At 33.8% G+C, this 24932-nt stretch overlaps 1 protein-coding gene and 2 pseudogenes across 2 annotated transcripts in view; 1 reads left to right on the forward strand and 2 right to left on the reverse strand.

Moving 5' to 3' along the window:
- mGluR (metabotropic Glutamate Receptor) overlaps window positions 1-24932 on the reverse strand; it is a 1154435-nt gene that overhangs the window by 268147 nt on the left and 861356 nt on the right. The gene's annotated exons all lie outside the window — the stretch shown is intronic.
- LOC136843074 (NADH-ubiquinone oxidoreductase chain 1-like) lies at window positions 18313-18975 on the forward strand (annotated as a pseudogene).
- Window positions 19158-24477, reverse strand: LOC136843073 (cytochrome b-like; annotated as a pseudogene).

Below are 24932 nucleotides of genomic sequence, written 5' to 3' on the forward strand. Positions count from 1 at the left end.
CCATTTCAATATTCTATTTTATTATGTTCTATATTTTTCTAGTATATACTCATGCATTTTAGACTTTTCATTATTATGTTTTGCACTTGCATATTTTTGGGAGATCATTATTTGTGCTTAATTCTTTCGACAGATGTCGGTGGTGGTGGTGGTGGTGGTGTGGTGAGAATATAGTGAGAGGAACATGATGTTATCATGTCGGTGTGATCATAGAGAATACATTTGCAAAAGCTTTGCAATGTCTAAATTTCTTCTGTGGTAGACTTTTCGAGACTAGACCTTACAATGTCTAAGATAGAGTATGTGAGAGTTTTTGAATTTGCAGGCTATTAGCCACAATCAGATTTTTAGTTGTTCTGAGACTAAATCTTGAGTTAGATGTTTTTTTACTTGATAATTTAATTTATGATGCATTTTAATCTTTGCTTTGTTTATTCATTACTTGTTGGGTTGCTTTAAATAATAAACCTATTTTTGTAGGAAAGATTACGTTTCCTTAGATGACCCATTTTATTTCTTTAAACTGGAAATGGAACGAGAAAGCGAGTGTCTTCTGAGAGAGTTCAGAGAGAGAGAGAGAGAGAGAGAGAGAGAGAGAGAGAGAGAGAGAGAGAGAGAGAGAGAGAGGTTTTTGAGACGAACGAGGGAGAGAGAGAACAGAATAGTTTTAGAAATACCATGCCACCCTGAAGGAGATCACAAAGGCAATGTTTATATATTCCTACACGGAATATTATATCTGTTTCCAGGGGATTATATATATATATATATATATATATATATATATATATATATATATATATATATATATATATATATATATATATATATATATATATATATATATATATATATATATATATATATATATATATATATATATATATATAATGAATATAAGAAGGCCCATAAAACACTATTTAAACGTTGAAACCATATATTTTCGGGTGCTTGTTTCTGTGCCCCTGTTCACTGGTAGAATATGGACAGATGAAATGTTAAAGGGTATATATACAAAAATATAGGTGTGGCCTCAAGTCTCCAATGGTATGAAGGTGACCGTTTCCTAAGAAGGAGGAGAATGACCAATTCCCTAGTGGTTTTTGGCCTCATTAGCTCCCGTTTGGTGACGATTCTGGAGGTCGCGTTTCTTGGGCCATCTTTTTCAGGAGCGGTCTGAGGATTAATGCGTCAATGTCGTCCAATTTCCAATGTCCTCCTGACAAGTTCATATTGTTGGTTTGATTGATGATAGCAGATTCCACCATCTTTCTTTTGTACGGACAGCTACTTTTGAAAACCAGCTCCGCCCCACTCCAGTTTATGACATGTCCTGTATTTCTGATATGTAGGAAAATCCCCGAACTCTCCGAAGTGTAATGTACTGATCTTTAGTGCTCTGTTATTCTTTGCGAGAGCGATCTACCTGTCTCGCCTACGTAAATGTCATTACAATTGCTACACGGTATCTTGTAAACTCCGGCTTCTTCCCCTTTGTTATTTAAGTATACGCTAATGAGCGAACTCCCGATGGATTTGGGATAATGGAAAATGAAGGGATTGTTAGACCTGAGTTGTTCGGTGGCTTTTTGGATGTTTTCTTCGTACGGAAGCTTTATTTTGTTGTTGAAATCTATTTGTCTGTTGTGAGTGGGACCTCTATAGTATATTTTATTCGCTTTGTTAATAGCCCTCTCGATAATGTGTGGTGGATAGAGCAGTTGCGTTAGGTGTTGGCGGATCATGTTTAATTCTTTTTCTAGGTATTCATTTGAACATATCCTAAGTCCTCTGAGGAATAAGTTGCACCCTACCATGATTTTTACGGAGACGTCGTGGTAGCTTAAGAAATGAATGTAGGAAACAGCGAAGGTGGGTTTTCTATATACTGTAAATGCATATCTGTTCTGTTCTCTTATGATCAGTACATCTACGAACGGCAGTTTTCCGTCCTTTTCCCATTCCGTTTTAAATTTTATGGTCGGAACTAGCGAATTTAGCCTATCAAAAAATTCATTAAAGTTTCCCCAGCTATTGTCCCAGAAAGTAAAGATATCATCTATGTACCTAAGCCAGATCATATTACGGGGTTTGATAGACGACAAAAGTTCTGTTTCGAAATATTCCATGTACAAGTTTGCTAGAAGGGGTGATAGGGGACTTCCCATGCTACAGCCAAATTTTTGTTTGTAAAATTACCATTGAAAGAAAAACACGTTGTTAGTTACACAGAGGTTGATAAGTTTTAAAGTTTTATCTATGCCAAGAGGAAAATGGTCTTCATATGGTTGTAACTTCCTCTGTAAGAAAGACAACAAGTCGGCAATCGGGACTTTAGTAAATAATGACTCAACGTCTAGGCTGAGCAATTTGATGTTGTTTGAGGGGATGTTTAAACTATTAAATTTTTGTATAAAATCCTCTGCATGTTAGACGTGGGAGGATGAGAAGGTTCCTAGAAAGGGTGATAACAGGTCTCGAGCCATTTTGATAATTTGTACATGAAAGAGCCCTGCTAGATATTATGGGGCGTAGGAATCCCCATCTTTATGTGTTTTCGGGAGGCCGTAAAAATAGGGGAGAGGGGTTGATTACCTTGAATGTCTCTAGTAGTTCTATGTCCTTCTTATTGCCCCTATGGTTCTGACTGATTTGTTAAATTGAGCAGCAATATTTGTTGTGGGAGCTTTCGTTAATTTGTCATAGGTCTCCGCATCGTTTAGAAGTTCTTGAACTTTATTGATGTATTTCTCCTTGTCTAACAGAACTATTTTCCTGTCTTTGTCAGATTTTGTGATGATGATATCTCCCCTTTTCCTTAAACTAACTAACGCATTTTGGAATCTTTTCGGGAGTGAATTTTTGTTGTTATTTTGCTCCAAGACATTTAGCAAAATGCCTTTGAGACATGCCTCTTTCTTGTCATAATTGTTTTTTGCAAAATGTTTATCAAAAGCTACTAGGAAATTAAGATTACTCTCGGGACCAGGTTTCAGAGCGAATGAAACTCAAGATTTAAAACGGTCTGTTCTTCTGCAGTGGGGATGGTTAGAGAGATTCAGCACATTATGGGAAGGCCAAGATTATTCCATACGCTGTTCCTAATCAGTCTTTTTAATTTGTAGCACAAATTTCTGGAGTGGGACTCACTGTTTTCAATAGCACCTGATAGCACAAAAAAAATGAATAATATCTGTACATACCATCATCCCTTTCTGTTTCCTACATTCATTTCTTAAATGGCTATTTGGCGTCTCCTAAAAATCATGGTAGGGTGCTTGTTATTCCTCAGAGGACTTAGGATATGTTTAAAAAAGTAAAAGTTAAAGAATTCAACACGATCCGCCAACACCTAATATAAAAATAAAATCCACCACATTATCGAGGTATTATTGACAAAAGAATAAAATATACTATAGAGGTCAGGACTTCACAACAGACAAATAGATTTCAACAACAAAAATAAAGCTTTTTATATACGACGAAAACATCCAAAAAGCTGTGAACAACTCAGGTCTAACAATAAATGTCATTTTCCATTATCCCAAATGAATCGGGAGTTCGCTCATTAACGTATACTTAAATAACAAACGGGAAGACGCTTGGAGTTTGGCAAGATACCGTGTAGCAATTGTAATGACATTTGGTAGGCGAGAAAGGTAGATCGTTTTCTCGTAAAGAATAACAGAGCACAAAAGATCAGTACGTTAAAGGAGAGTTCGGGATTTTCCTACATATCAGAAATACAGGACATGTCATAAACTGTGGGGCGGAGCTGGTTTTCAAAAGCAGCTGTCCGTAAAAAGAAAGATGCTGGAATCTGCTATCATCAATCAAACCAACAAATGAACTTGTCAGGAGGACATTGGAAATCGGACGACATCGACGCTTTTAATCCTCAGACCTAGCTCTTGAAAAAGATGACCAAGAAACGCGACCTCAGAATCGTCGCCAGACAGGGAGCTAAGAGAGCCAGAAACCACTATGGGAATTGTGGTTATTCTCCTCTTCTTTGAAACGGTCACCTTCATACCATCAGAGACTTAAGGCCACACCTATATGTTTTGTATATATACCCTTTTAACATTTCATCTGAAACCATATTCTACCAGTGAACAGGATTTAAGCAAGCACCTGAAATATATGGTTTCAACGTTTAAATAGCTTGTTTTATGGGCCTTCTTATATTCATATTACACTGTGGTATTACAGGAAAAGACATTCACACACACACATATATATATATAGCTGAATATAGAATATATATACATGAAGACATACACATAGACATATACCTCTCTTGATGGCTAAAAGTGGTAACGTCGACTGGAGTTGCTGGACAGCGCGTCTTGAATCAATTGGGATCAGGGGTGGCAGTGCCCGTCCATTTATCAGTTATAAATTCCCCTTAGGTGATAATTCCCCATCGGGGATATTCCCGAAGGTAGCGTGGATTTGATATTAAGCGACATTTGATAAGCCTTCATGATTGTATATACAGTAAATCACGGTGTGATAAAAAATGTCATATATATATAAATATATATATAGCATATATATATATATATATATATAATACTGCGTATATACGGACAATGAGTAAATAGTTTGTGTTATATATTAAAACAATATACTATTAAAGAATATATTTACGTAACATATATATTCTATATATATATATAGATGGATATATATAATATATATATATATAGCATATAAATACAAAATATAAATATATATATATATATATAATATACATCAATATATTTTAAACATTGTGTGTGTGTGTGTGTGTGTGTGTGTGTCACATCCACATATTAAAAAATATAAAAAATAGAAATTTTAAATAATCAAATTTGGGTAAAATATATTTAATAGATATATATATATATATATATATATATATAAATATATATACAATATGTGTGTGTGTGTGTGTGTGTGTGTGTGTGTGTTGTATATATATACAATTATATAGAATATTAATATAGAATATATATATAATAATAATATGTGTGTGTGTGTGTGTGTGTGTGTGTGTGTGTATGTATATATATACATATGAATATAGAATATATATAAATATATATATATATATATATATATATATATATGCCCTGTGTGTGTGTATATATATACATATTAATATAGAATATATACTGTATAATTTAAATATATATATATATAATATATACATATATATATACATATATATTTATATATATATATATATATATATATATTATATATATATATATATATATACATACATACATACATTACATATATATATATATATATATATATATATATATATATATACATAGGAAAACTTTAAAATGCAAATTTAGATAAAATATATTTCTTATATATATGAAAATGTATACATACATACATACATATATATATATATATTATATATATATATTTATATATATATATATATATATATATATATATACGGTATATGTATAAAAATATATTTTACCCAAATTTGCTTATATAAAATATATCCTTATTAATATATATATATATATATATATATATATATATATATATATATATATATATATATATATATATATATATGTACATATATACATCACGATGCACTCCACAATGAAGATGAAGGAGAAACCAGAGGAAAAGGAAATAGAGTTCTTAATTTGTCCCAACAGTTTCGCCCTCCATCAGGCCTCTTCCGGCAACTTTATTGACTAATCAGTTTAAGAGAAACATATACCGGGCGTATAAACATGACTTACGTAAAACAAACAACCACAAATGGGTAACGGTGCTTACAACTCTTACACGATGATATAAAATGTAGCTCTGAAATCTTTAAAAGATGATGATAATCTATATATCACCAAAGCCGACAAAGCAAGTGTTATTGTCATTCTTGATAAAGAAACGTATTTAAATAAGATGAATGATTTGATAAGCGATGCCAGTTCATATGAACCTTTGTTATCTAACCCACTAGAGAGAGTTAATAGTGAATTTCACAAACAAATGAAAGTAAGTTTTGGAAAAAATCAGGATATGATTGGCAGGTTCCATTCATATAATGCAAGTCTACCCTATTTATACGGCAATGTAAAGACCCATAAACCCAATTTTCCCATGAGAACTATAATCAGCACAGTTGGTAGTGTCACATATGCTTTGTCTAAATTCCTTGTCTCACTGTTACAGCCGTTAGTTGGCACAATTTCCAAGTCCCATATCATAAATTCTGTGGATTTTGTTAATAAACTGCAAAAATGTAAGCTTACGGACGATGAAATTATGGTTAGTTTTGATGTAACTAGCTTGTCCCTTGTGTACCCGTTAATGATGTTCTGGATTTTTGAAATGTAGGCTAGATAAATGTTTTTACTTTGCCAGTTAGTGTTATTTTACAATTGATTAGACTTTGCGTAGTAGATACTTGCTTTGTTTTTAATGGTAAATATTTTAGACAGAAATTTGGTATGCAGATGGGGAATTGCCTTTAACCTGTTTCTAACATTTACAGGGAATTTTATGAGAGTAGGCTGGCTAATTCCATTTTACCCAACAATACACTTTGGTTCCGTTATGTTGACGACATATTTAGTATTTGGGAAATTCACTTGGACATAGACCTCACATTAATACACTTGAATGGGTTAGTACCTTCGATCAATTTACTGTTGAGAAGGAAGAAAATAAAGTATAGCTTTCTTGGATGTTAAAGTCATTAGAAATAACAATACTTTAAAGTTTAAAGTACACCGAAAAGATAGCAACAACAATCTGATTATCAATGCGAGATCTTTCCACAATAAACAAGTAAAACAGTCAGGTATAAGATCTATGTTTTAGAGCTCTTCATCTAGTCAGCCTGAATTCTTGGATGACGAGATAGATTATATATATGGATTAGGTCTTAAGCGCAATTTTACTTTACAGGATATAGATGAGTGTTTTTCGTTAGCCAAAAAATCATTTTTATTCCACTAAGGGAAATAGGAATTTTAATAGCAATATACTGTGTTTGCCATACATGCCAGCCTTCGATCATATTATCCACCCACTTTAATAAGAAACAGCCCTATATACGACAACGGAGTAGCATACAAAATTCCTTGTGGTTGCAATAAATTTTATATTGGACAGTCAGCAAAAACTGTTGAGAAACGGATTGCACAACATAAGTATAGTAAACTGATTGCCATTAGTAAACATGCTAGAGAATGTTTTTATCCAATTCAGTGGTCTCAAGCAAGAATCCTGTTCAGAAACAATAATTTTATAGAAAGAAAATCTAATAGAAACGGCATGTATTCAATATAGTGAAAACAATAACTTCAATGGCAGTATAGGCTTATTCAAGACAGACCGCTATTTCTACATATCGTGAAAAACCAGTACAAATTATGTAATATACTGACTTAGGTATTCACTTAATTACCTGTTCAGCCTCATTAGACTGTTAACCTTTTCTATTGGACGAACTATGTACTAGACAATTTATATTTTATATTATCCTGTATCAGTTGTAAGCACCGTTAACCATTTGTGGTTGTTTGTTTTATGTAAGTCTTGAAGCCAAATGTAAACATATGTCCGGTATAGGTTTTTCTTAAACTGATTAGTCAATAAAGTTCCCGGAAGAGGCCTGATGGAGGGCGAAACTGTTGGGACAAATTAAGAACTCTATTTCCTTTTTCTTCTGGTTTCTCCTTCATTTTCATTGTGGAGTACATCGTGACATTTTATCTTCGTGATTATAGAAGAATACAACTAAATGTATATATACATATATATATATATATATATATATATATATATATATATATATTGTGTTTTATACATAAAAAAATATATTTTACCCAAGTTTGCTCATTCAAAATTCCTCTTTTAATATATATGTATATGTATATATATATATATATATATATATATATATATATATATATATATATATATATATATAATATATCTATATATATATTATATATTTATATATATATATATATATTCCTATTATATATATATATATATATATATATATATATATATATATATATATATTATATTGAAGTTATTTATATTTGTATAGTTTCTGTGTTTGCCTGATTGTTGAAATTAATCAACAATTTTGATTAATTTCTTCACGTGTAGAGGTTCCGTTGCAAATTCATATCCCTATGACGTGCCAATGAAAATAATTTTTAAGTAAAGGCACACTGAATTTCACAACAATAAATTTAATAATCCACAAAGAAATTTTTTGTAAATGGCTCTCCAGCTGCCATACAATAGAAAATTAAGCACGCTTCATTTTTGATTTTGCTTATAAATGAGAAAAAAAAATTAACAACTCATAGTTAGTTCCATTTCATGCCCATAACTCGAAAACTCGTCACAAGATTTTCTTGATAGTTTAGGCTTTATTTTCATTTACTCATTAAGACTAACTTACAGGGCAAGTGCATATGAATACAAATATATAGGCTCAACTAACTGAAGCTATACTTATAAAAGTGAATTAATAAGCACTATGATATGTCACTGAAAATCACAGTAAAAATAAGAATAGATAAACAAATATCAACTAAATTACACACACACACACACACACACATATAATATATATATATATATATATATATATATACATATGTGTGTGTGTTTGTATACTGTATATATAATCGGTATATGCTGCTCCAAACTACCTAATTTATTTGATATTTGCTTATCTATTCTTATTTTTACTGTGATTTTCATTGATATATTATAGAGCTTATTAATTCACTTCAGTTAGTTGAGCCTATATATTTGTATTTATATGCACTTGCCCTGCAAGTTAGTCTTAATGAGTAAATAAAAATAAAGCCTAAACTATCAAGAAAATCTTGTGGCGGGTTTTCGAGTTATGGCCATGAGATGGAACCAACTATGGATTTTTAAATTTTTTCTCATTTATGGCAAAACAAAAATCAACTTGGTAAATGAAGCGTGCTTAATTTTCTATTGTATGGCAGCTGAAGAGCCCATTTACAAAAATTTCTTCATTACTAAATGTATTGTTGTGAAATTGTGTGCCTTCACTTAAAAAAAGATTTTCATTGGCACTTCATTGGAATACAACGATATCTCGTCGCGTGAAGAAATGAATCATAAATTGTCTAGATTAATTTTCAACTAATCAGGCAAACACAGAAACTATACAAACATAAATAACTTCTAGTTGATGACACGCCGTTTTTACGCACACTTAATTATGCATTAATTACTTTTCACCAAAAACTTGAATATGTTTTTATTATTTCTCTTAAATTATTTGTTTTAGGAATTCAGAGACTTAACAACAATAACTTAGTACTGGTTTGTCCCAGAGATTTCATGTTGGTTTCGACTGAAAACAAGGAAAATTCTGAAGATGGTTTATTGTGGGAAATCGTCCCTTCTTCGTTCTCAAAGAGTTCATTCCCTATTAAGTAGGCCAGCTGCTTACCCATGTAAAATGTCCGCTAGGAAGCCAGCCTCTCCTTACGTTGAAAATGAGAAACACTTCATTTTCTTGACAACAGTTGATTATTTTCTTTTCTATATTAGCACCTGCCCGTCAGTAGCGCCCTGTTTTAAATGCCATTAGACGTTTTGTACAATAAATAGAGTAAAAAAAACAAAAAATCTTCCAGGAGCGATCTCATGTAGTTTCTCCATCTTTCCCAGCCTTCTTTCCGGCACCTGACACATTTTTCACTAGTTGAAACTTGTCGATATTCTCTTCTGCAAAGGGCAAAAGTGTTTTCTAGGTAGGTTGCAGGTTCACTTTATTAGGGTATGGTCTTCAGCTTCTTTCCCTCATTCATTACGCAAGTCAGATCTATATTCTTGAGCAATGGATGCTGAGTTAATCTTTTAAAAGTCGTTACACCGTTTTCCTTTACGCTTCAGTATTTTCGGATCACTCCCATGCAAAAACTTTCATACAGTATAAGCCACGGACTTGTAGGAAGTCATCTCTTCCGTAAAATTGAGTTGAAATTTAGTTATCATTTTAAATGAATACGTAAAAGAAGTTATGATGAAATTTCAATTGGGTTAGGGGAAGTTTGGACACTTTCAGGTCGAAGTTAAAGAGTGAAAACAGAGGAAATGAACTTTTACCGCTCTTTTCTTCTTAGTTTTAGAAGTCTAATCAGAAACTTTCTAATACCTTTTGTGGCTGTATATGATATCAAATCCTCCTTTGAAGCTTCTCCACACGCCATTCCCTTTATAAAACCCCGTTCACTCCCTATTATACGCTCATTAAAACTTCTTTATCTCGCATGTACAGTTCCAATATAAAAGAAATAATCGCATTTACAGATTGCTTATAAAATATGTGGAGTATTAATCATTTTAAAAAGAATAATTGCATTGTTTATCTTACATCTTATTGGTTAACTTAAAGCTTTATACCTCAGCAACCGTTGAAGCTGTTTTAGTATCAAATGCAAATATTAATTTCTAAAGTGCCCAAATGTGGAAAAATTATAAACGGACACTTCTCAGTCCCTAATAAAGGTATACGTTATTAAAATCATAAGTTGTAGTGTGGCCACAGATGTCGAATTCAGATACATTTACTAGAGCTGGAGTAGACTCACCTACACCATCATAGCCACACGTTTAATCATTTGTTGCTTAATAGGCTGAGATATGTGTTAAGAATCTACTTACGTAATATTATCAACCACAATGCCCTCTTAACTTCTCGATTTCTTAACACCTTGGAATATATATATATATATATATATATATATATATATATATATATATATATATATATATATATATATATATATATATATATATACATATATATTTATACACATATGTATATGTACATATATACTGTATATATATATATATGTACACATATATATATATATATATATATATATATAACATATATATATATATATATATATACACATACATATATATATATATATATATATATATATATATATATGTGTGTGTGTGTGTGTGTGTGTGTGTGTGTGTGTGTGTGTGTGTAGTGTTCCAAGTACCTGGTTATTGCACATCTAATCATACAATTCATATATTTACCTAGCTTCAGCCAGATATCTAAACTCTTAACAAAGAAAATTACGACTGAGTACTCTGAAGGTAACAGTGATCCTTTAAAAAGCTTATTAATCACCTGAAAAAATCAAACTAAGTTTATCATAACAAGTGTGAGGTATCAACAATTAAACAAGAAATATACTAGAGTAAAAGGGCATCACTCCAAGCAACTTTAACAGTTTCCCTGGTCTTAATTCACTTCAGCAAAACTAAAGGAACAAAATATATTCATTACTTTGCCTTATGCACGTAATTAATCCTATTCAATGGTGGTCAACAAATGAAACACTATTTAAAAAAATTTAAATACAGAAATTTATTTTTAAATTAAAAATTTATAACTAGAAATCAGAATCTGAAATAATTTACTATTACTTGAAAACAACAGAAAGTTTAATTAATTCTTGAGTTAAATTATTAAGCAAAACTAAATCACAAAAATCAATCAAGTAAAATTTAAACTATCAAGTATTACTCAAAATTTGAAAGGAAAATCTTAGTAAATGAAAATTAAATCAAGTATGGAATGTTGAATTATCAAGAAATATTTAAAATGCTAAGTAAATAAATGTTAAATCACCAATATATAAAATGCAAAAAATTAAGAGATTGCAAACACAAGAACACAAAATATTTACCAAGAATAATTTCACTAAGGCAAAATTTTTGCAATATACCTTATTATACCACGGTAATAATAAGTAAAATTCACTTTACCTTACACAAGCTTGTGAAAACTTTTGCAAAATCACCTGAAATGCAGCTCCTTGAGATTCACAAAAAACACTTCTGATAGGTGCCGTTACACACTTCCTGCATTCAGATCTCAAAAGCTAAGTTTAATATCAATGCCCACACAAATATTTTACATTAATAACTTCTCTCTTTTGAAGAAAGATAGAGAGAAGGGGGGGGGACCACAAAAACAGTATCTGAAATCAGAATGAGGAATATTTATGAATTTCCAGCTATAAGCAAAACACCCATAGACAATAAGTCATTATTAAGGCATTTTGGGAACAAGATACAAGAGAAAATTCTAGAAGAGGAAGATGACGTCACTTCCAGAGCAAAACATTTTGGGGCCAAAACTGACATGTCAGAAAAATACGTGGTCAGAGCAGTGCAATCTTAAACATGACACAATTGCTATGTGTTTCAGTGCAACACTTGTCCACATTTCTTAAAAGGTACATGTCTTTACCAGAAAATCATATGGGACAAAGCTTTTAACAAAATCGTATCACTATCAAAACAGACTGCAGCTGATTAATCATAAATGGCATGTTATTAAAACAAGACAAAGAACCAAAGTTGGTTTTCAGAACAGTACATAAAACATTGTGAAATCATTAGTCTTTTTCTCGTATGAGAACAAATCTTACACGACTTGACCGCTATTCCCCTACATGTCAACACATTATTTTTCACGATGACAATCGAAGCAAAACATCATTCGCTACCACACACACGATGCTTATATACTATGTTATTATTAAAAACGTATTATTAATTCTAAAATACAGTGTTAAGTTATCTAAATCACTAACTTTTGAGATCTGACATTACACTATATGCAATACGTCAACAATTATTATCATTACACATAATACATTATAACTAGAATAGTAAATACATCAAAATCATGGAATGATATACGTATTACAAGGCAATATCATGAAATTCCTCCCCCCAGAAGACTAGTTATTCTGGATTTGAATCCAACGATTCTCAACGGAATAAATAATCTGCAATTACATTATTCCTTCCAAACCAAAAATGTTCTCTATTTTTACAAAACAGGGTTAAACAATCAATCAGGGGAGCTACTACGGCCGAGAAATTCACATAGGATTAACAATAAAATCCAGATATGCACAAAAATCTTTGTAGCTATTTCCTGGTTGTCAACAAGAGCGAGAAGGCCTTTTCCAACTTCAAATCCCAAATACTGAACAGTTGCCTTTCCAAATTCACTTTTTGTAAGATGATTGTTAGTACTGCTTCCCATAGTTTCTTGAACATTTTCCTTAAAATCTTCAGATGTTCTTCCTATGTATTAGAATAAGTCACAATATCATCAATGTATACACCAATTCCTGTGGATTCTAGCAGTTGATCCATCACTCGGAATCTTGCAGGTGCATTCATCAGTCCAAATGGAGTAATGAAAGCTGACAGCAATTTAGCATTCTCATCTAAAGGAATCTGATAATACCCTTTCAACAAGTCTATCTTGGAAACAAACTTGGCGTCCCCAATATTATCAAGTAACTGATCTTTGAGAATCAAGGGATAAATGCCAGCCACACTGATGGAGTTCAGTTTCCTATAATCAGTACACATCCTAAATGAGCCATCTGGTTTCTTCACTAATACACAAGGAGAACTATAATGACTTGAACTGAGTTCTGCTAATCCATGCTGCAACAAATACTCCACTTCTTTCTTTAAAACATCTCGATGAAAAGGTGATAAGCGATAAGCTTTCTGTTTAAAAGGTTTTCCATCTCCTCTGATCTTTATCTCATGCTTTGTCAGATTGGTACGCCTGAGTACATCTGCAAAAATTTCAGAGAAACTTCTAATCACCACACTTAATTCACCACTTTGTTTAACACTCAGGTATTTTAGTTTATCCCCCAAATTTTACAATATGGAAGAATTGTTCATCTTGCTTTCAACTCCCAGTTCATAGCCATCATCGTCCTATGTAGATGAAGTTGTCTGCGTTATTGACACTGTTTCAGCTTTAGTCTCTGAGAAGTAAGGTTTCAAAAGATTCACATGTATCTTCCTTTGTTGCATCCTTCTTCCTGGTGTTTCAGTCTCATAAGTTCGATCACTTAACTTTTTTATTATCTTATAGGGATCTTGAAACTTATTGGTCCGAGAAAATCTTTTCACTGGTAAGAACACTAGAACTTGCTGTCCTACGCTAAAACTTCTTAGCTTAGTCTTAGCATCATATCTTCTTTTCATTTTCTCTTGGCTTATTTTCAGATTTTCTAAAGAGAATTTTCTAATTTCTCTTAACCTTTTCCTCATATTCTTGGATTTCCTCTCTATTTTATTCCCAATTTTCTGCAAGAATCTTTAGTGGAACTCTCATGTCTCGACCAAAAATCATCTGATTAGATGAACATCCCATACTTTCGTGATGAACATTCCTAACTTCAAAAAACATCAAGGGTAAACCAGCATCCCATTCGCTTCATGATTCATAACAGTATTTTGTTAACACAATTTTCAATGTCTGGTGGAACCTTTCCAAGGCTTCTTGAGTCTCTGGATGATAAGCAGTTGATAACTGTTGTTTCACTCCTAACAAGTTCATCACATCCTGGAACAATTTGGAAGTAAAGTTTGTTCCTCTATCACTTTACACAATTTCTCCAAACTTGGAGAAAAATTCCACCAACTTCTCAGCAATTACTTTTGCACTTATACTTCTTACAGGAATCACCTCAGATACCATGTCACAGGACACGTTAATGTTCACAGATATTCATTTCCTTTCTTTGTTTTCGGAAGCGGCCCAACCACATCTATAATCACCTTGTTAAAGGGTTCTCCTCTAACTTTTATGGGTTGTAGGTGGGAGGCTTTCTGAATGGTTTCATTCGGTTTTACAGCTATCTGGTATGTGTGACACTCTCTAGAAAACCTGCTAACATCCTTGTGAAGTCCAGGCCAGAAAAAATACTTCATAATCTTCTCAACAGTCTTCCTGGTTCCCATATGCCCAGACTCATGCGCTACTACTACCATTTGCTTCCTCAATGAATATGGAATCAGAATTTGATGATATTCGCCCCATTCAGCATTTCCTGGTATATTTGCAGGTCGATGCTTCCTCATTAGCAATCCTTCCTTTAGAATAACAGGTAGGAGTTTGTTGCATTTATTCTTGATCAACAACTCGGAAAAACAAATCAGCCAATGTTGTATCCTTCTTATGTAGATCCATTACCTTCTCTCTAGTCACTTGACCAACTTCAGGGGCTGAACTCTCAATATCTGCTAATTCAACTTCTGTAGTTTCACTACTACCATCAGGAACACTCTGACTACTCAGAGTCTCTTCAATAACAACAAGATCCTCTTCTTCTTTGGAAATCTCTTCATTGCTATCAGGGGAAACTTCACTTTCCTGGAAAAGCTCTTCTAAGCTCAAAGATCCTTCACTTGATCCTTCTGGTGCAGGTAAATCCTCAGTTTCTTCACTTTCAGACGTAGTTCTATTCATACTCCTGGTATTTTAACAACCTGGAAGCAAAGTGGGAATTTTTCTTCTCTACATCTACCATGGGACTAAACCTCAACGGTTTGCCTGTCACTATAGGGCATGGAACAAATGGTACACTATCTACTTCATTACCCAGTAAAGCATGTACACCTTCAACAGCTAGTGAGTCCTTTACAGCAACATCAACATTCCCTGTCACCAATTCACACGACAGGTGCAAGAGGCATATAGGAGTTACCTCTTCTCCTCCTGTACACTTCAAAATAACAGAACCTCCTGTGAGATTCTTCTCCAACTGTGAGTGAACACCACGAACTACCACACTATGGTTACTCCCCATGTCACGTAATACCTTGACTGGTACCTGCACACTCCCTCCTTGAGTTGCCAGCATACCTTCATAGATGTCTGTTAATGTATAACTACATCTACAAAATATCACAATAGTTTAACTTATACTTAGCTTACTTTATTAAGATCGTTAAGTTGAATGTATATATTTCTAACTTAAATGTTGTAATCTATATCATTAACACTCTTGCTTTAGGTGAGTGTCATTTCTCAGGATGGTGTTTCCTTTGGTGTTGGCGATTGTGCGTAAGTTTTATGTGTTATGTACTTATATATTATTCTAAACTAGTAATTATATAAAAACCGTTTTATATTTCTTTGTTTCAAATTGATTTAGCTAGAAAGTTTGATCCTTGCTTGTTCCTCTGCTTAAGGGATAATTTACATGCAAGCAGATGCGAGATAATTAAAAATCAATAGATTTGTTTAGTTGGATTTCAGTTATGTATTTGGTTTTGGAGTTGTTCTTCGATCCATTAATTCCAGGAATTTCAGGTTAAATTTGTGACAGCATCCGCGGTTAGACTGGGAGTGAATATGGAGGGTATAAGGTTATTGCTTACAGGATAAGTATTTGCGAGTTTTTTTTTTTAGTGAGTTATGAGGTGAAATTTATAGTCCAGCAGTAAAGTTGAAGTTTGTGGATTTTCTTGGAGGCCATTGAAGTTTAGATTTAAACCAGAATTAGATACCCTGTTATGCTAAACTTAAAGCGTGTTACTTGATTAGTATCAGTTATGATCTTGAAATTTAAAGGATTTGGCAGTATCCAAGTCTAGTTAGAGGAACCTGCCATTTAAACAATTTGCCATGAATTATCTTACTTTGCCTTGTTGAACAGCATGTGTACCGCCATTATTAGGTGGTGTATTAATATAGGCATTATAATTAATTTACATTAAGTATATTAGGTCAAGGTGCAGCCCATGGCAAAGATATCGGTGGGTTACAGTACACGATATTTGTAAATGAATAGTTCTTTGAAATAGGGTCTTGAAGGTGGATTTAATTGTATTTCTTTTTTTTAGTATGTTAGATTGAGAGTAGCTCTAGGATATGTACATATCGCCCGTCACTCTCATTCTTTAAAGTGAGATAAGTCGTAACATAGTACAGTAGTTGTATTGGAAAATGCATTTAGGATTATGAGTTGTAGGTAACGTTTAAGCACTCCATTTACGCTGGAGGGATTGTCTTTGAGGCACTACTTAATAATTGCTTGTTATTAGCGTGATTTTGTTTAGAGTTTAGCTTAATAAAAAATTCATTTATTTTGTTGGTTAGTATTTCGTAGAATTTTGTTTGTAGATTATAGTTTCAAGTACAGTGATTGAATCATTACTGAATTTAGATAAAGCAGTGTTTGGTCTTCGTACCTTTTGTATCAGGGATGAACTATATCTACATGTTAATTTTGACGCCCCAAAACAAGGAGAGCTAGATTTTATTGCTTTTTAACGTTGTAAAGTGATTTGTAATGGATCATTAGTGGCGATCTGTTAGTCGTTCTTTGCATATCTGGTTCTTTATTAAGTGAATTTAATATTGTATCGGGTTTAAATTTAACCTCTAATGGTAGGAGGAATGAGCTTCTTACCCGCTGTTTTGTCAAGCGCTTTGTATGTTTTCGAGTGAAGTGGGCTTAAAATCAGCCATTTTGGTATAACGTTAAAGTAATATTGAGTTTTCTTTATATTTATAAGGTGCTTGCTATTTTTAGTAAAGAATTTCATTTACTGTTTAAGTGATAGGTAAAATGTTTATATAAGTATGGTTGAAGTTGATTTTCACGTTTGAGTGTCATTCATTTTTAAAATATTTGGAGAGGCGTTGAGAAGGAACTCGGCAAATTTTGTCCCCGCCTGTTTATAAAAACATGTCTGTGTGAATTAGTTATAAAGTCTAGCCTGCCCAATGATCTGTTTAAAGGGCCTCGGTAATTTGACCGTGCGAAGGTCAGTAGTCTTTTAATTGGAAGCTTGAATGAATGGTGGGACGAGTGGATAAGCTGTCTCCTTTACGATGTCTGAATTGAACTTTTGAGTGAAAAGGCTCAGATTATTTAGTGGGACGAGAAGACCCTATAAAACTTAATATAAGTTTGGCTTGATTTGCGATGTAGGTGAAAAGTAGTTTTGTCAGGCTTATATTTCATTGGGGAGATGTAGACATGATATGTAACTGTCTATTAAATTTTATAGCATTAATTAATGTTTGATCTTCTTTGAGGATTAAGAGAATAAGTTGCTTTAGGGATAACAGCGTGATTTTCTATTAGAGTTCTTATCGGCAAGAGTAGTTGCGACCTGGATGTTGAATTAAAATTTCAGCTAGGTGTAGCCGTTTAGCTGGTGGGTCTGTTCGACCTTTAAAATTTGACATGATTTGAGTTCACACCAGTGTAAGCCAGGTTGGTTTCTATCTTTTAGGAGTTTTAGAATAGCTTTGGTACGAAAGGACTGAGCTTTTGAGATAATCTTGATGTAAGATAAAATTTAATGGATTGCCTTGGCAGATTAGTGCGTCGGATTTAGGATGCGTTAATATAGTGATTACTATAGGCAATGGAGAGTAGTTCACTGTGAATTCTTTCTATGATGGTTTTGATTAAGCTAGTTAGTTACTTAATTTTAATGATTTTGGTGTTGGTTTCCGTTGCTTTTTTTACATTGCTTGAACGTAAGACTCTGGGTTATATCCACATCCGTAAGGGTCCTGATGCTGTTAAATTATTTACCAAGGAGCAAACTTTCCCTACCATAAGTAATTTTATTCCTTATTATTGATCTCCTATGTTTAGGTTATTTATTGCCTTGGTTTGTTGTACCAGGGCAGGGGTATACTCTACCGGGGGGCGGGATGGGCTTCTAACTACAAGTATTCTCTTTTGGGTTGTCTTCGTGCTGTTGCTCAAACTATTTCTTATGAGATAAGTCTTGCTTTAATTTTGCTTAGTATATTGTTTTTAGCAGAGGGTTCGACTCGGGGTTATTTGAAAGTTATCAGCATTATTGTTGATTTTGGCTTTACTGTGATTTGCTTCTTGTTTGGCTGAGAGTAATCGGACTCCTTTTGATTTTGCAGAGGGTGAATCTGAATTAGTGTCTTGTTTTAACACTGAATATAGGGGAGTTAGTTTTGCTTTAATTTTTATAGCTGAGTATGATAGGATTCTGTTTTTGAGAGCTCTTTTTTTCTATTATTTTCTCAGGGAGGGATCTTGTTTCTCTTTTGTTTTATATAAAAGTTATACTTATTGATATGTCTTGCTTGGAAGAGTTTTCTTTCTGTGGCTTTAAATTATTGCATTTTCTCATGGGATTAAAGGGTTTTTTTTTAGGTTGCCCTAGTATAGTTTTGTAAGAAAATAAGGATAGACTATTAAGAGAATCGAACTCTTGTTGGGTGCTTTCAAAACACTTGTCTTCCTAAAGATAAATAGTCAGTCCATGAGTTTATCTCATGCGATTATTGCTAATGGGTTGATGATAAAGGAGAAGTATAAAACCGTTAGAATTTGTCCTGTGAGGATGTCTGGATCTCCTACTGGTCAGGCTCCAGTTCATGTGAGTAAAATTACGATTCTAATTATAGATCAAAATAAAATTTGTCTGATTAGGTAGAAAGCTAGTCTTCGGAATTTGTTTTTGTGTGTGAACAGTAAAATGAATAGGATGGCTACTGATATGACTAGTGTGATAACTCCGTCTAGTTTGTGTAAATGAATAGGAAGGCTACTGATATGACTAGTGTGATAACTCCGTCTAGTTTGTGTGGGATTGATCGCAGGATTGCATAGGCAAATAAAACATATCATTCTGGTTGGATGTGTCCTGATGTAACTAGGTGATTGGTTGGAATGAAGGTGTCTGGGTCCCCGAGTAGATAGGGATCTAGGAGTGTCAGGATAATTAGGGCGGCTAATGTGACTACAAATCCTACAATGTCTTTAAATGAGAAATATAGGTGGAATGGTACTTTTTCTAGTTGTCTGGGAATTCCTAGGAGGTTGTTGGATCCTATCTGATGTAAGAATAAAATGTGTACCATGGAGGCAGCTGCAATAATAAATGGAAATAAAAAATGGAAGGTGAAGAATCGTGTTAAGGTTGTATTACTTGCTGCGAATCCTCCTCAGATTCATTGTACTAAGTCTGCCCCTACGAATGGGATTGCTGACATCAAATTGGTAACTACAGTAGCCCCTCAGGATGATATTTGTCCTCAAGGTAGTATGTATCCTAGGAAGGCTGTCACTATAGTTAAGAATAAAATAATTACCCCCACTGATCAGGTGTGCATATATAAGAATGATCCGTAATAGATTCCTCGTTCTATGTGTCTGTACAGGCAAATGAAAAAGCATCAGGTACCACTAGCGTGAACCGTTCGGAGAAGCCATCTGTAGTTTACATCTCGACATATGTGAGCTACTCTTGAAAAGGCTAGGTCTACATTTGCTGTGTAATGTACTGCTAGAAATAGTCCTGTTTCAATCTGACCCATTAATCACATGCCCAGAAGAGATCCAAAATTTCAGAGAACGGAAATGTTGGCTGGAGTGGGCAAGTCTACTAGGGCTCCATTGGCGATTTTAAAAAGAGGGTGCGATTTTCGTATAGGTGTTGTCATTAGGATGTTTGGAGGGGCCCCAGAGAAGGTTGATCTTAGTTTGACTACGACAATAAGAGTTAGTAGTAGGTATAAGATAATTAGACTTGTTAGAGTAGCTGTAGTGGGGTTATACGTATGGCTAAGCGATATTTGGGTGGATTGAATGTCTTGAAGTCTTCTTAAAAATGAGAGTTCTGTCGTATCTTTAGTTGGTGTCATTATCTGTTCGGTGAATGGTAAAATGAGCATTACAGATATGGGTAGAATAAAGGCTGAGACTATCTTAACTGAGAGTTTGAATGTAGTTTGAATGTTTCATTTGAAGAAAGTGAGGCTACGTAGATAAATAGGACTAGAGTTGCCCTTAGGAAAATAAAAAAAAAAATAGGATATAGGAGAATCATATAAATTTTGATAAAAGACCTGTGGATACACAGATTATAACAGTTTGAAGGATTGCTGTGAATCCTATAGCTAGGGGGTGTGTTATGCGTGTGAAGCAAATTGAGGTTGATATACGTATAAGAGAAGACAGAAGTAGTGTGTTGATACAGAAAGTAGTTTATATAAAATATTAGTTTTGGGGACTGAGGATGGGAATATTTTCTTCTTTCTGAGCCTCAAGAACAATTACTTCATCTACGGTTTACAAGTCCATTATTTTATTTAAACTGTTGAAACTAATGGCAATTTTCAGTTTTTGACTTTATGTCCCACTGTTTTGTTTGTGTTGTGGTTTGTTACCTTTGTTGGGAAACGAAAACATTTATTAAATGTTTTGTTAAGCTTGGAGTTTATTATAGTGAACGTTTTTTTTTATTTATAGCCCAAGCTTTCGGGCACTTGGGCGGGGACTTGTATTATGTATTGTTTTTTCTTACTCCTGCTGCGTGTGAGGGGGGCCTTAGCTTTGGCTCTGCTTGTCTCTATCGTTCGTAGACATGGGAATGATAATTTTGGGAGCCTTAATGTTTTAAGATGTAAAATTTTATTTTAATGGTTTTATTGATAACTTTGGTGGTTGATAGGTGATTGGCTGTACAAATGTCTTTGTTTTTGGCTAGTTTCGTGTTTGGAGTCTACTCACTTAATGGGGTTTCTTTTTCTTGTTTAGGGCCAGGATTTGGGTTGGATCATATTGGATACATTTTGATTTTATTGACTTTTTGAATTATGGCTCTGGTTGTCAGGAGGAAGCAAAAAGTAAAAAATTTTAAGGATTTTGATAGCGTGTTTTTATTAGTTAACGTTTTCTTATTATTGAGTTTCGTTTTAATATTTTCTTGTCTTGATTATTTAATTTTTTATGTGTTTTGAGAGTTCTTTAATTCCTACTATAATTTTAATTTTAGGCTGAGGAATTACAAGCCGGTGTGTACTTGTTATTTTATACTTTATTCGGTTTTTTACCTTTGCTAATTTCTATTTTGAGCTTATACAGCAGGGGTGGCTCAGTTACATTTGGTTTGTCGCTAGTTCCTGAGTGTAGGATAAGTTTGTTAGGTATCTGAAACGTTTGTAGTATTTTGGCTTTTATTGTTAAGCTGCCTATCTACTTGGTTCATTTGTGGTTGCCCAAAGCTCATGTGGAGGCCCCAGTGGCAGGATCTATGATTTTAGCTGGTGTTTTATTGAAGTTAGGTGGGTATGGTTTGGTGTGGGTGTGTCCTCTTTTTATCCATTCAGCTGTGGCTTTTCGATGATTGCGGGTGTCGGTTGGCCTGTTAGGCGGTATTAAAGTTTTATTTGTTTACGCCAAACTGATATTAAGGCTTTAATTGCTTACTCTTCTGTGGCTCGTATGGGTCTAGTCTTATGTGGTCTTAGAGTTTTTAGATGATGGGGCTAGATTGGTGCTGTTTCTGTCATGGTGGGGCATGGTCTTTGTTCTTCTGGTTTGTTTTGTTTGGCTAACATGGTGTGTGTGAGAGCTGGGGAGACGTAGGTTACTGGTCAGAAAGGGGCTGCTTAACTTCATGCCTACCATGGCTTTGTGGTGATTTTTATTAAGGGCTGGTAATATGGCTGCTCCTCCTACCATTATTAGGTGAGCTTAGTCTTATTTTAAGGGTTGTTTCTTGGTCATTACTGCCAATAGTTCCAGTTGCTTTACTTTCTTTTTTAAGGGATGATTATAGGCTTTATATGTTTTCTTTGAGTCAGCATGGGAAGTACTTTAGGTTTTTGTTTTCTTGTTGTTCTGGTAAGGTTCGAGAGTATTGATTACCTTTAAATGTTTTAGTGTTGAAGGGTTCGATTTTGGTTTGTTAATAGCTCAAACAGTTTAAATAAAATGTTGGTTCGTAGATCCAAAGATATAATTTTTTATTTTAGGCAGTGTTGTTGAATAATAAGATAAATTTAAGGAGCATAGTATTTTTATTAATTGTATCTGTTGTTAGTCTGGTTACTTCTTTGATTTTGCTTTTTTTCTGGTTGCTGTTATTTTTTAGACTGGGAGCTGATTAGAATTAATAGGGCAAGCATCGAAATAGCTTGGATTATTGACTGGATGTCAGTGATATTTATATCTTTTGTTTGTTTTATTTGTTCTATGGTTTTATTCTATAGAGGTGGGGATTACAATATTGGGCGTTTTATGTATGGTTTTGAGATTTGTCCTTTCTATACTTTTGTTGATTATTAGTCCTAATATAATTAGAATTTTGTTAGGTTAGGACGGCTTGGGTTTAGAGTCTTATGCTTTGGTTATTTATTATCAAAATGAAAAGTCTGCTGGGGCCGGAAAGCTAACAGCTTTGTCTCATCGGATGGGCAATGTGGCCATCTTACTTAGTATTTCTTTGATATTAAGTTTGGCGGGGACTGAAATTTTTATTTTTATGTGGGAGAAGCGTCTATCGCCAATAGATATGTAATTTTTTTAGTTGTGTTGGCTGCTATGACTAAGAGGGCTCAAATTCCATTTTCTACTTGGCTTCCTGCGGCGATGGCGGCTCCTACCCGTTTCTGCTCTGGTTCATTCTTCTATGCTAGTTACTGCAGGGGTTTATCTTTCAATTCGATTTAGCCCGAGGCTAATATCTTCTTTTGCCAGAACCTTGCTGTTGTTGTTAGGGTGTTTAACTATGTTTATGGCTGGGTTGGGGCCTAATTTTGTGACTGATTTAAACAAAATTATTGCTCTTTCTACTTTAAGGCAACTGGGTGTTATAATGACTTTTCTGAGCTAGGGTGGGCCTTTTTAGCTTTCTTTCACTTATTGACTCATGCTTTGTTTAAGGCTCTTTTGTTTATGTGTGCTGGTTCTATCAGTCACAGAGTCAGGGACTATCAAGATATACGCGTGATGGGGGGTTAGTTGATTTCATGCCTATTAGGGTGATGTACATTAACCTAGCTAATTTAGCTCTTTATGGGTTCCCCTTTTTAGCTGCTTTTATTCTAAAGATTTGATTTTAGAGGTGGATTTTTTGAACCCTTAAATGAGGTTTGTTTTTGGTGGTTAGCTTTGGCCACTGGTCTTTTTGTTCCAGATTTCGTTTGGTGTACTACAGGCTTAGTGGTGATTATAACTTAAGTTCTATCTCTTCAGTGAGTGATCCTGATGTTTTAAATACTTGGCCTGTACTTGGGTTGAGAGTAGGAGCTGTAGTGGGCGGGCCTGCTGTTTCTTGACTTGTTTTCCCATCTCCTACTATGATTTGTTTGACTCTATCTATAAAATTGCTTGCTTTGGCTGTTAGGTTGGTCGGTGAGTTTGTGGGGTATGTGCTGAATTTGATGATAGTAAATTATAAGCTTAAGTCCCTAAGGCTATATCCCGTGGTTGTGTTTTTTGGGTCTATGTGATTTATAACCCTGTTGTCTACTGTTGGTGCTAGACTAAAGGTTTTAGGAGGGGGATTTTATTTATTCTCAATTGGGAGATGGGGGCTGATCTGAGTATTATGGTAGTCAGGGTATCTATAGAAATTTAATAAAATCTTCTGGTTATCTTCAGGCTATTCAGGGAAATAGAATTAAAACTTATTTAGTGATTGTATTAGTTTGATTAGTAGAATTATTGTTAATTATTTAAACTTAAACTTCATATTTTGAGCATTACATGGAAGCTGTAAAAGAGTCAGGTTTGTCCTTAGGTATTTTAAAAAGGATTTGTACCTGTGGCTCTACAGTGAAAATGTAGCGTGTTATTATAAAAACTAGGAATAAAGACAGAATTTAATTGCCTGGGACTGAAGCTAGAAGCTTCCTCTCCTTGCTTTTCCCTAGTTAGAACTTGAGTTCAATGATACCCTTAACAGTGGTACACCTCTATTTGGTTTTAACTAATTAATTGAAGGTATATTTACCACGGCCTAGGTCGAAACTAAGTGCGACATTCTCTTTTCAACTAAGATCATCTCCTCGGGGCACCTTATGTGTGCAAATCAAATATCATAGTTGACTATGATTTCTTATTCTGACCACTCTAGACTCCTAAGAGTAAGATGAGGAGGAAGAATAGGCCTGTTACAGTTCAAGTCGTTACGTTTGCAAATGTGATGGTGGTTTGAGGTAGTAAGAGAGTGATTTCTACGTCGAAAATTAGGAAAATAATGGCAATTAAAAAGAACACTCAGCTTGTTTAGTCTCAGTC

Source organism: Macrobrachium rosenbergii, chromosome 11 (assembly GCF_040412425.1).
Source record: "Macrobrachium rosenbergii isolate ZJJX-2024 chromosome 11, ASM4041242v1, whole genome shotgun sequence".
Lineage (NCBI taxonomy): Eukaryota > Metazoa > Arthropoda > Malacostraca > Decapoda > Palaemonidae > Macrobrachium > Macrobrachium rosenbergii.